We start from the raw sequence: 12138 nt of genomic DNA on the forward strand, positions 1-12138 counted from the left end.
AGAAGGCATAGAATTCTCATCAGTTAAAGCACACAAACTCAACCTTTTCTAATGGGTGTGCAATAAAATACATTACTTTTAATATAGGGGAGATGTTGGCCCCAAAACATGTCCAGCACTAAAACTCTATTAATTGGGGCATAGTGTAGCCCTGGTCCTAGATGGCAAGGATCAGTTTGCATGTCACTGCATCAAGGAAATAAAAACCAAGAAAAGACACAAGTGAGTGTCAGGGAGAGATTCCTCTCCCAAAACTGAAACAAAATGTTTAGTTGCCGCTGTGGGATGACCCACAGCACACACCTAGGAGTAAAACCAAAAGAGACAGCACTGCACTTCCTTAGTGAAGCAGAGATGTTTCCATGGCATTCCTGTTTTCCCTCTCCCACCAGCAATGCTTCAGCCTTGAAGTGGATGGGAGGCTGTTTCCATGGAGCAGAAGGCATTAAGGCTCACATCCTCCTCACCTGCACTGAGTTAAGCTTGACTGCTCTGCTTCAGCTGCTGAGCTACAGCCATGGCCCCCTTCAATTTCCCCAGGTTCTTCTTACACACCTTTATTAAGGGAAAAAAAAATCCCCCAAAAATTCCATAGCCAGGCTGGTACATTTTAAGCACCATATTTAAGAACCTGAAGATCTCAAAACTGCTGATACATTTGTGGCCACAAAGTTAAAGCTTAATAACTTCCATTCCAGGACAGAGGATTTCTATTCATGAGAGTTGCATAATGAAGTCCTGCATGCACAGAAAGTTGGACATCTTCCCAGCCTGCCTCCCTCTTGGAGTTCAGGCACCTTCTCCATGGTAGGGGAGGTCTAGGCCAGCATGGCTCCATCTCACCATAGCATTCACCAGGAATTGTGGTGATGACACAGGGAGCTCACACAGACTCCAGGGCATTCCCCGCTGCCACAACTGTAGTTTCAGTGCAGAAAAATTTCACCTTCCATGGTCAAGTGTCCTTTTTGGAAAGGACAGGCTCTCTCATCAAATAATTGCTTGAAAAGAAACAAGGGAGTTTGCTTTGTTTAAAATAATCTGGTGCAGGCAAAGGGATAATCCATCTGTGGAAAATGCCGTTAATGTTTACTGAGCAATACAAATGGAAAAAAACAAGGCATTATCAATTATTAGAAAAAATAAAAATTCTGGATGTGGGATCAGAGGAATAGCAGAGGATAACCCTCCCAAGAGTCTATTAAGAATAGGTTATATATTGTTCCATTTTCCATGCTCATTACAATCACTGCCCCAATAATAGCTGCGTGCTGTGCCTTTCTTTATTCTAGCACAATTCTCCCGTGGGAACCAAATAACTCTGTTTAAATACTGAGCAGAGCCGGTAAAGAAAGCAGGATGGCTCTGCTGTGCTACCCTTGTGTGCAATCTGCATCTTAGGGAGCTGGTTACAACCCTTCTTTCTCATAGCTTGATACAAGAATAAAGGGGAATAAAGAATGTTCCTCCACTGGGGAGGATGAACATGTTGGTCAGTCCAATTAAAGGACATTGTGAAAGAAAAATTATGTCAGACTTAATAACTTTCAGAAATTCAGGCTTTGGTGAATTTTAATTCCTTGAGCTCTAAAAAAATTGCAGGGAGAAAAGCAACCAGTGGGTCCATGTTAGTGCCAGCCTCTCAGCAAGGACTTTGGTGACATTTAAGCCTCTGTATCCAGCTCCTGTACTGTCTCCTACCCACAGTGATGCCTCCTTTCATCTCCCAGAGCTCTGAGTTTCCCTGTGGGATTCTCCTCACTCAGTCCCTGACCAAGGAGGGCAGAGCAGTGGGAACCCAAGCTGAGTGTCCTGCTCAGGCTTCAGCTCCTCACAGAGACCTCCCCAGGGCACCTCCTGCCTCTCCAAACATGCCAGGAAAGACAGGAAAGCAGAGCTCATTGTCCTGAGCAATTCTGCTTCCCTGGACCCTGATTTGTGCAGAGCCCATAGCAAGAACCCCAAAATCTGAGAGGCACAGATGTCCCTCCCTGCTGTGCTGTGCTGTGCCCAGCCTGGGCTGGGGTTCTGGGGTCACAAAGCTTGTGATCTGATCACAGGATAACAGGACACTGCAAAGGTGAGGAGCTTCTGATTCAACTGTGCCTCACGGGGGTCACTGACACGCTGTGACTCTGACACTGCCACTTATTAATTTTATTTTCCAACTTACTGCACAAGCTGGCAAATCAAATAGTCTCACTCAATTCACCATTAAACAAAGAAGCAAGACAGTGCACAGGGAAAAAGCTTTACTTGACATCAACTCAATTTGAAGATCAAAAAGAGGTGTGTTTAACTTTGCATTATCTTCATTTTTTAATTTTCACTGGGTTTTGTTCTTCCTGCTATCAGACAGCACAGAAAGCAGAACTAATAGGAAAAACTGACTTCTGCTGTGGGAGCAGAAAACGTTATCTCACAAACAGATGGGATACTCTGGTGACGCCCAGCTCAGTTCCTTTGGGCTTCAGATGAGGAGTTTTCACATGAGAATGTAATCAATTTTCACAAGGTCCCAGCCAGGGCACTGTGAGACTTGTCCTTCACTGGCAAGTTCATATGATTCTCCCAGCAAGGTCAATGGGCTGCCAGGTAGGACCTGAATCTGAATTCAAATTGTGCATTCAGGGTGTGGAACCAGAACTTCCCAGGAAAAACTCCCTGTGGGTACAGAGAGACCTAAATTTGCCATGGAAAAGGGTCCAGTTCAAATTATCATCTTTGGATTCCACTTTCATTTTTGTACCTGTAAAACCAAATTCAAGTTCCAAATTCTATGCTCACCTCTGTATTCTTGAATCTCCAAATTCAAACACTAGACTATTTCAGAATTTTATTCCATCTGTCAGATTGAATAGGGCTTGTATAAATTGGTAGCATTTAAAATCGGAAAAACACTCAGTATTGAAAATATTTAATGGCCAAGGAATACAATAATCTAGCTGTAGACATACCCAAACTGTGGAGTCCATATCCATGTAGAAATTTAACTTGAACTGCTGCAGTTTGATCCCACTTTATATTAATTCAGTAAAACCAGTTTTCTTTCAGAGATATGTTCTTCTGGACAAGCAAACACATCAGCAGGTGGTGGCTGCAGAGAGACAGAATGGCTGCAGTCCTGAGAGTCAAAGCTGGGGGTACTTTAAACAGAAAGACATGTTCATCAATAAAAGGAAATCTCTCTAAACCTGAGCTGGTTCCAGGTGAAAGTTTTATTTTTTCTTTGTAAAATAGCTGCCTGCTCCTACAGATTTGCAGGAATTATTGTACATCATGTGTAGCTTGTACTAAAACAACTGACCAAAAAAAAGCCAACCCCAAAATCCAAACAAAAAACCCCTATTAGTTCCATACTGCCGCCCACCTGGATTCTGCTTTGTTTTGAAAACTTGGAAGAGTTGAGAATCAAACTCACCCCCAGGGCACCTCCAATGAAATCAATGTGCAACCTTGGGAATTAAACTGGCCCAAGCCTCATTTTCTCTTTAACTGCAGGAATCAAGGTCATTTTCCCATCTGGGTTTTGCAGAGGCTTCTGCACATACTGATGAGTTATACCTTTTATCAAACCTTGACCATCATTTTCAGGGCTAGAAAATGATTGCACAGTGTCAGAGGATCACAGGAAATAAGATGAAGACTCTTGTTAACATCCAGACAATGTCCCCCAAAGTCATGTCCAGTATCCTTCCACAGTACACTGCAGGAATCTGTCCTCCTTTGTCTCCAAAATCTCACACTTCATGCCAGATGACACCACTCATCCTCTGTCTTAACTTAACTCTTTTCCACATCAGTAGGTTTTATGCAACAGTGTGACCAGCATATTTCTGCTGGCTGAAGGACTAAAAAACCAAACTGTAAGTTTTTGGTTTTGTAGGGGAAGTGGGTCTGTCTGTCTGTCTGTCCATGCCTATAGGCCTGTCTATGCCTATAGGCCCTCTTCCCTCCTCAGTAATCCCCTCTGTGCCAGCACCTGTGATATCTGGGGGGGTCTGGCCCTGCAGGAGCCTCTGATGACAGCAGAACATCTTGTAGTCAGCCTGCTTTAGATCTTGACTTGGTCAGCACCTCAAAAACGGCTTTTGAGAATCTAAGGGCAAAGACCTCACGGGAGCAAGCAATCAGAGCAATTTTTGCAAGTCCCAAAAATGGTAGGTGAGTCAATAAATGAGTAAAGGACTGGCTTCAGACACCCTCTCCCTCCCAAGGTGGTCTGTGTCAGGCATGCTGGCCACACATCCAGCCTCATCATGGGAACAGAACATGCCATTCCAATGTGGCAGTGACTGTAAGACAATGGATGGGAGATAAAGGGTCTCCAGAAGCAGTTCCTGACTGGAAGCAGACTGCACAAGGCTGTCTGGACAACCCCTTTAAATCCAGACTTGATATGAGCACATCACCTCCTTGCTCTATAGGCTGGTGTGCCAGGTGTCTGCTACAAAATAATAACACTGAGAAATTTGTGGTTTGGGATATTTTAATATCCTGAGCAAAGGATTATTTGCTGTTTAGTGTGCTTTAAAATGTTTTCCTTCTGTGCAATTGATAGCTTTGCTGCTCCTGGACAGAATAACAAACAGCTGTGCTGCTAAATAAACGAGATCTTTTGGATCATCTCAGAGCTCCATCTTAGCAGCCTTGGAGCCCCAGTGACTTGCAGAAAGGGTCAGTGGTCGTGGGGCAGGTTTGCAGCTGGTGCAGGCACTGGCAGCCACTTAGAGTTCATGTATAAAAGATTTCATCACAGATTATTAAAGGCAGAAAGGACAGTTGTAAATCAGAGAGTCTGACCTCTTGTGTAACACAGACTGGTGATTTCAGAGCAGAAGTCAGACATTAGCCTGACCAGAGGTACTCAGCTGGGCAATGGAAATTCTGCTCTTAGTTCACTGGGATCTCACATGCCAGTGCTGTAATTCCATAATGCAGCAGAGAGTTCATTCAGAGGCTGAAGACCAGGTAATCAGATTCTATGCAGGTTTACTTCTTGATTATTTATTCAATAAGGATCACATTAAAAGCCCACTGGAGGCAGTGAGAGACTCCTGTTGACTTTGCAGCAGCCTAAATCAGACCTGAAGCATTCAGAGTTTTAATATGCACAATTGGAATTTGGTTGCTTCCAGAGGTCTGTATCAAATGATGAGCTCCCTTTGGAGTAATGTGCTCATCACACATCTCTGCTTGCCCGAGGGTAACCTCTCATAACTTGCTCCAAACAGCTTTGCTGCCTGGACTGACACTTCCTCAGAAGACCTCTGAACTCGGATCACCCACTGACCTCCTTCCTGCAGAAATGATTTATTGGCAAGATGAAGGAAAGCGTGGCTGTGAGGATGGCAGAGAGACAGAGCCAAAGCTCAGGAGCAGCTGAGGCAGAGCTGTAGAAAGGACTCCAAACAGCTCTGTGTGAAGCCTCAGCTAGTGTTGCCTGATCCCTCTATTTTATTTCCCCTTCAAACCAGGGCACCACAGGCACTCCTTCCTCCTTTTCTCCTGCACCACCACTCTTCTCCAGCAAAACCTGAAGGATGTCTTTTGTCAGAGCTTCTGGGGTTCCTGCAGAGCACAACAGACCACAGAAACTGCCCATATTGGTGGATTCTGGGGTAAAATCTTTCTGGGTGCAGGGTCACATAAGCCAAATAAAAATGTGGTCTTTGATAACCCTTGCTATGTGTAAAAGCACCAAAAAGAATGATTTGTCAATATCTGGAATTGTCAGATGTGGAGCCAGATGTGTTATATTGTCTCTTGACCACTTTATTATCTTCTATCCCATCTGTAGAAGATTAAAAACCTATGTAATATTTTTTTTGTTGGAACAGTATTTTTCCAACGAGAGAAAACACAGCCTCTGATTTGTATTCCTCTGACTTGAAATCATTCATTTTAAATGACTGTTTGTTCTGCTAATTTAGAATCCAGGCAGGCATGGAAACAATTTATTTTGGTTTGCAAAAGGAGCTGAGCTTGGGTTTGTTAAGTGCACATGTACTTTGTTGCTTTGGGATGCAGCACAGCTCCCTGCTGGAATTAGAGCTCTCCAGAGGCAGCAGCTCCATATGAGCTCCATGATGGCACCCTAAAGAGGAACCTGTCCTTGACTGAACGTCAGATCTGCTGCATTTCCCTTGTCTCCTGCACAAGAGGTTTTTCCAAGAGTCACTTAATGAACCAACCCTTCCATGGCCACCCCAATGTGGTGCAGCCCAGAAAAGGGATAAATGTTCACTCAGGAGCCCAGTCTGACACAGATCCTCTGGCCAAACTCAAATGGGGACTGCTCCACTCCAAAATCCAATGTGACTCCAGTTCCCTGCTCCCATGGAAAAGTCCTTGTACTTCTTACAGCCTCATTAGAAACTTGGAGTCTCCTACTGCTGGAAGCATGGAAACCCATTCTAAAAACAACTTGTGCAGATAAAAAAGAAACAGATAAACAAGGATTTTGACATCTCTAACAATGGCATTATCCCAGTAAATAAATTATCAGCACTCACTTATAATTACTTTTGTTAGGCTTGTACCTGCTTTGCAGCAAATTTCCCAAGACAGAGTTCTGATGTTTGCTAATTTTATTTTCTGTAACATCTAAGCAAAACCAATTTTTTTGAAAAATGCTTCTTGATATTTGAAGCAGAAAAGTAATTGGTATTGAACCAATTCAAAAGCTGGATAATATTGTCTTTCATGATATGTTGGGCAATGATGTGGACTACAGCAACATGAAGCAAGGATTTTTTAAACAGCCTTCTGGTTTGCCACTAAACCTCAGTAACAGCACATTAAAGACATGTATTTCAGTACCCCAGAAAAAATATTTTGTTCTGTAACTTGAAATGTTTTATCTTATTGCTCTGAGGACTCCTGCCTGTTGGCACGTTTGCACATGTGCTAAGTTGCTAAATTTCTAATATTTCCCCCCTTACCTGGTTTGACACTGCCTGCCTATGTGAGGCAGAGGGAATTGGCCCTGGGAATGTGGGCACTGCACTTTTGGGGTTGTCAGCCCTCACATGGGCACTCTGGAGTCAGACAGCACAGCAATGGGCTCCTTGCATAAACTTGATAAAAAACAAAATATGTTAGAAGCTGCATGAACTGAAACCATAGCCCTCTAACAGCAAAGTAATTTGCAATAGAGGTGGCACCATCAGGGAGAAGAAGCTAAACCAGGCGATTTCCTGCAGGCAGCTCATCCCTTCATCTGTGGGAGCAGAGCCCTTCCACACCTCAGCCACAGGGCCAGGCCATGGCCTCAGTGCAGACACAGCAGCAGCATCCCTCTCCCAGGATCCTGTGGGCGATTTTCCTCCACTGTCAGATGAATGAGAGTCCCACAGTCCTAGGGTGGCTTTTGCTCTGAGCCAGAGACTTTCCTTTCTGCATTGAATGGTATGACATTAATGAAAATTAACAACAGCCCATGAACAGGAGCACATTAAAGCCATACAGCTGCTACAAACACACAGAGACAGGGTCATCTCTCCACAGATGGCTGCTCTGAGTATTTCTAGCACTGTTGCTGACTAATCCTATTAGGGGGAGCCAGGAGTGTCCGAGCTGTGCCAGCCATGTGTCCATAGGCAATGTGCAGACAGAAATGCATGGCAGACCCCAAGATCCCCTGGCCACGTGTCCACAGGCAGTGTGCAGACAGAACTGCATGGCAGCAGCTGCTGACAGCCTGCCTGGCCCTCAGCTGCCTGAATTTCAGAGCATAAACTGCCAGCTGTGCCCAGCTCCGTTCTGGGCTCACCAGGGATCTTGTTCCAACCACATCTGTCCTGCCAGGGTGGTGCCAGAGCAGGGAGGAAATTCTGTCCAGGGAGTGGCCCTGAATATCCAGGGCAGGCAGCACAGACTCAGCTGTCCTCACAGAGAGGAAAATTGGCTTCTAGAGCCCCTTGCAAAAATAAATAAATAAATAAATAAATAAATAAATAAATAAATAAAGCTCTTAATTCAAAAGTGAGAGAGGCTTGTGGCCAGAATTTCACATTTTGCAGTATTTCAGAGAGCTCTGGTCTTTTGTTCCAGGCTGAAACTCCAGCCCAGTTGGCACAAGTCCCATGGGCTTCAGAGCAGCTCAGATTTCATTCTCTAACACACACTGCTGAAAGCACTGGCTTACAAAAGGCGAACAACTTCTAAGAAATGGGCTAGGGCCACACCTGGCCTTCCTTATCACTGGCTCCTGGTGTTTTAGTGTGAATAGCAGGCAGGCAGCTGGTGGTGAAAAGAACCCACAGTAACAGCAGAGTCCCCAGGACTGTCAGAGACAAAAGCTCCAGCCCATCATCTCCCGGCTGAGCAGCACAACAACGCTGCAGCCAGGCTGCCCACAAGATCCTTTACAGGGAGGGAATGGAACTACACCTCTTCTGCTGAGCTCTTTACCTTTGTGATAATCCAGGGGAGTGCATTTGAAAAGAGCTGGTGATCCTCCCTGTGTGCCAGCCACCATGGCTCTCTGTCCCTGTGGTGAACATCACCCTGCTGAGGATGTCCAATGTCAATTCTGCTGCTGCCTCATGCACCAAGGGGAAATAAACCCACATTGTCAACAAATGTGTTTTTCTGAATGTCCCCATCTACAGGTGTTTGATGTTGGAATGAAAATGCCACCTGGCTCTGGGAGTCTGCTCCCACCAGCAGCACCAGGTCTGCCTGCCCTTGCTCTCTGCTCCCACCCAGCCTTGAGGGGTGATCTGGGCTGGTCTTGGCACCAGACCAGGGTCTGGTCTCTCTCTCTGTAGCAAAAGAGTGAGCCATAGGTTTGTTTTTGGAAGCTTCAGTAGGAAAAAGAGAAGTACTGGGAGTCTCCAAGCTGCTCCGTCTGTGCAATGGCCTGAGCTCAAGAGCTGCTGGGAACTGGGCTCCAGCAACCTCCAGCTCTGGGTTTGGAAGTGAATTTCCACATTGATGAAGAGGCACAAATCTAAATCTCCTTCCTCCTGTACTCCTGCCCATTCTCTATGGTGCCTCTGAAAATTACAGTTTTGCCATTTGAGCACAAAAGTGCTTAGTTGGCAAGAAAGACTCCATAAAGAAAGCAATGGAAGCTGTCACATCTGTACTGTCTGCACACCATCTGTCTCCCAAGTTTACTCTGAAACAAAGAAAATCCCATCCAGTCCTCCTGCAATATATCAGTAAATTGCTTAGCAGTGGCACTTGGAGAAGGAATGAACACATTTCAATTAGACAATGGCATCATTAAACACCAGCTCAGTAAATAAAAACCTGGAGGTTAACATTTGTAGAGATTAAGCAATCTGTTAAGTAAAGTTTACTATGGCATGTTAGGGTTTTTGTTACACAGCTATATACATGTAGCATCCAAAACAGCCTCCTGAGCTTACTTTTAAGATTGTTGGTTTTGCTTTAAGCACATGTGATTACCTGAGAGTTACCTGAAGTCCCAAGTCTGGTTTGGAACTGTAGATACCTGCAGAAATAGGTGTATCACCTGTGGTAGAGAAAGAAAGGACAGCAGAATGATGGGGACGAAAAGCAAAATCACAATTTGGTTTGGCAGAGACCTATAAAGATCAAACAGACAAAATCCAAAAGATCAAAGCAAATCAAAAAGATTGCTTTAGGGGTTGATGACAAATGCTGAAAATGGGATATAACTGCTGCAAACAGGCTAGTTACCTTCAGAAAATCCTAATTCCAGGTTAGGTAGAATTGAAAGCTGGGATAACACCTAGCTGGAAAATACGTATCACCTCTGATTTCCAAGACTTTGCAACCACTATGGTTATGACATTTTAATTTACTGCTTTCTACCCTGTAAATCTCAAAATAGCCTCACACATGTTTGATCCTGGAAGGAATGCATGCACTGCAAGCTTAAGCTAAGAGGAGGATCCATGGTTTTTGGCTGATTTTACAAAGAGTCTTTGCATCTAACGCAGAGTAAACCTGGGCAGGCTTCAACTTTTTCCAAACTCAGATAAATGTTTTTGATTAAGATAAAGCAGTGCAAGTCCTTAAGAAGGCCGCTCCTGCAGGTCCCTGTGTGCACAGGGGATCTCACTGTGCTTTCAGGAGTGGCTTTTCTGCCAGCTTCAAGGAGTGGCTGCTCACAGCTGCCAGCACTGTGACCCTCCATTAACTCTGTGAACAAGACTTGGGGCAGAATTTGTTTCCAAGGGACTTTGTGAATATCCAGTGTAAGGAGTGACCAGCACATTTGCACTGCAGTGAGTTGTGCCTCACCAACAGCCAAACCCAGTGTTTATAACAACAATGTTTATATTGTATATAACAATCCCATGTTAGACAGGGATAAATGAGTCTCAGGCAAACCCAGCCTGTGATGATGCACCAGACCCAGCAGGCATCAACAGCCCAGAGAGCTGCTGAAAGCTGCTGAAATGCCCCTGGACTGCAGCACTGCTGCTCCTGTGCTGCCAGCTCTCCTTCACTGCCCCTGTCTCCCTCTCCTTCAGCACCAATGCCCCCACACGAGCTGGGAGATATTCCCAATCATTCCAGCTGCTGTGCTCCACCACACTGAGCACGATTAAAGCTAACAAAGCCTCAGTGGCTCTGCTGTCATCTGGCACTGAAGGCTAAGGATCCAAACGAGCAGGGCTCAGGCTGATGTCATACTTGAGAGGGTTTGGCAGGGGAGAGGGGGGATAAAACTAAAAAGGTGTGGATTTTGCATGGCTGTTTTTATCATTAGGAAACTTCAGCAAAGTATTGATAGGGTGGGATTATACTGTGATTCTTGGGGTTTATTGGTTTTGATATCTTCCTGAAATGCAGACTTCTTAGACGAATATTTCTAGGTATACCTTGGACTGCCAATGCAGATTTACCTGCAGCTGTGCTCATACAAGGTCCTGTATAGTCTTGCCAAGCCAATCACTTGTGCTGACACAGGCAAGATGCATTCTTCTGCTTTAACACCATGATTAACACAGTGGCATCATCAATGCATCCACCTGAAACAAAATGGAAAGAATAAGAAAGAAAATACTGCAGTAGAGCTCACATTACACACACTTCCAGCCCATTTCCCTAAGCAGAGAACTCCAGACTCACCAGCACCAGGGTGGATGATAAACAAGGGGCGTGGCCTTTGGCAAAAAGAAATGCATTTGCTCACCCAGCTCCATCCAAACTTGCAGCAATCAGAGCACAAAGGTGCTCAAGGAGGAAAGAAGAATGGAAATAATTTGCCAATAACACTTGGGACTGATACTGGATCCTAACCCAGTGCCTGAATGGTGAAAACAAGCACAGGTTAGGCAGGACCTGCAGCTGATCTCTTCCCCAGGCCTTGCTTATCCAACCAGGCAGAGCTCTGGGAGCCCCTGCCAGTGGCTTACAGGGTATGGTCCCAGTCCATTCTACCCTTTTGGCTGCTAAGTTTTGCTGCAAGCAACTGAGAATACCCAGAGGCCCATAGAATGGCCCTTCCCTGCCATGGCTGGCTTTTCAGGTGCTGCCAGGCTCCACATCCCATCAGCTGAGAGCAGCTCTGGAGTGAGGAATGCTAAAAGGGGATCCTGAGGTCAGCTCCAAGCACTGAGCAACAATTTCCAAACCACAAAGGATTGAAACTCTTCACACATGGCCCCACTCCTACAGACAGCTAAGCTGCTTAGTTGTTTGTAAAAATGAATGATGACATTCACATATCCTCTCCCAATGCCAGAAAGGCCAGAAACTTTGCAAGTTTTCATGTGGTGGCACTTCAGCAGGCTGAGAAGCATTCCTGGGCTTCTCAGCATGTGAACTGCAGCAAACTTCTCTCCATTTTCATCTTTAGTATTATACCAGGGATGTGCATTCCAGAGGCATTCAGAGCTGCATGAAAAGCACAGAATAATTTCCAGAATGTAGGTTTATGCTGACTGAAAGAAGGGATTCCCTGTCCCTCTGGTACACAATCAGAGGCCAGCCTCCACCTCATATAGAGCAACACTGAATATCCACAGAGCAAGCTTTGTGCAAGATTCATATCCTGAACACACAAACTTCTCTAAGATACCATCCCAAAGTGATAACCACACGCAGAGCTCACTAACACCCAGCAGCTAAAGTGTTAACACAGCACAGAGGAAACCGTGTAATCCCTGAAATGAGGACAGTGCTCCAAGA

The 12138-nt window shown here is 45.1% G+C and overlaps 1 long non-coding RNA gene across 10 annotated transcripts in view; it reads right to left on the bottom strand.

The window, feature by feature from the left end:
* Positions 1-12138, bottom strand: part of LOC106629302 (uncharacterized) — a 133896-nt gene that overhangs the window by 13391 nt on the left and 108367 nt on the right. For 3 of the 10 annotated variants that reach the window (XR_012581647.1, XR_012581648.1, XR_012581649.1), the window contains 3 exons: positions 10851-10976; positions 9421-9487; positions 1-7079 (listed from right to left, as the gene is read on the bottom strand). This is a non-coding gene — a long non-coding RNA (uncharacterized LOC106629302). The remainder of the gene's footprint in view (positions 7080-9420; positions 9488-10850; positions 10977-12138) is intronic. The other 7 variants (XR_012581644.1, XR_012581643.1, XR_001332550.3 and 4 more) reach the window with 6 other exon arrangements.

This window comes from Zonotrichia albicollis, chromosome 9 (assembly GCF_047830755.1).
Source record: "Zonotrichia albicollis isolate bZonAlb1 chromosome 9, bZonAlb1.hap1, whole genome shotgun sequence".
Lineage (NCBI taxonomy): Eukaryota > Metazoa > Chordata > Aves > Passeriformes > Passerellidae > Zonotrichia > Zonotrichia albicollis.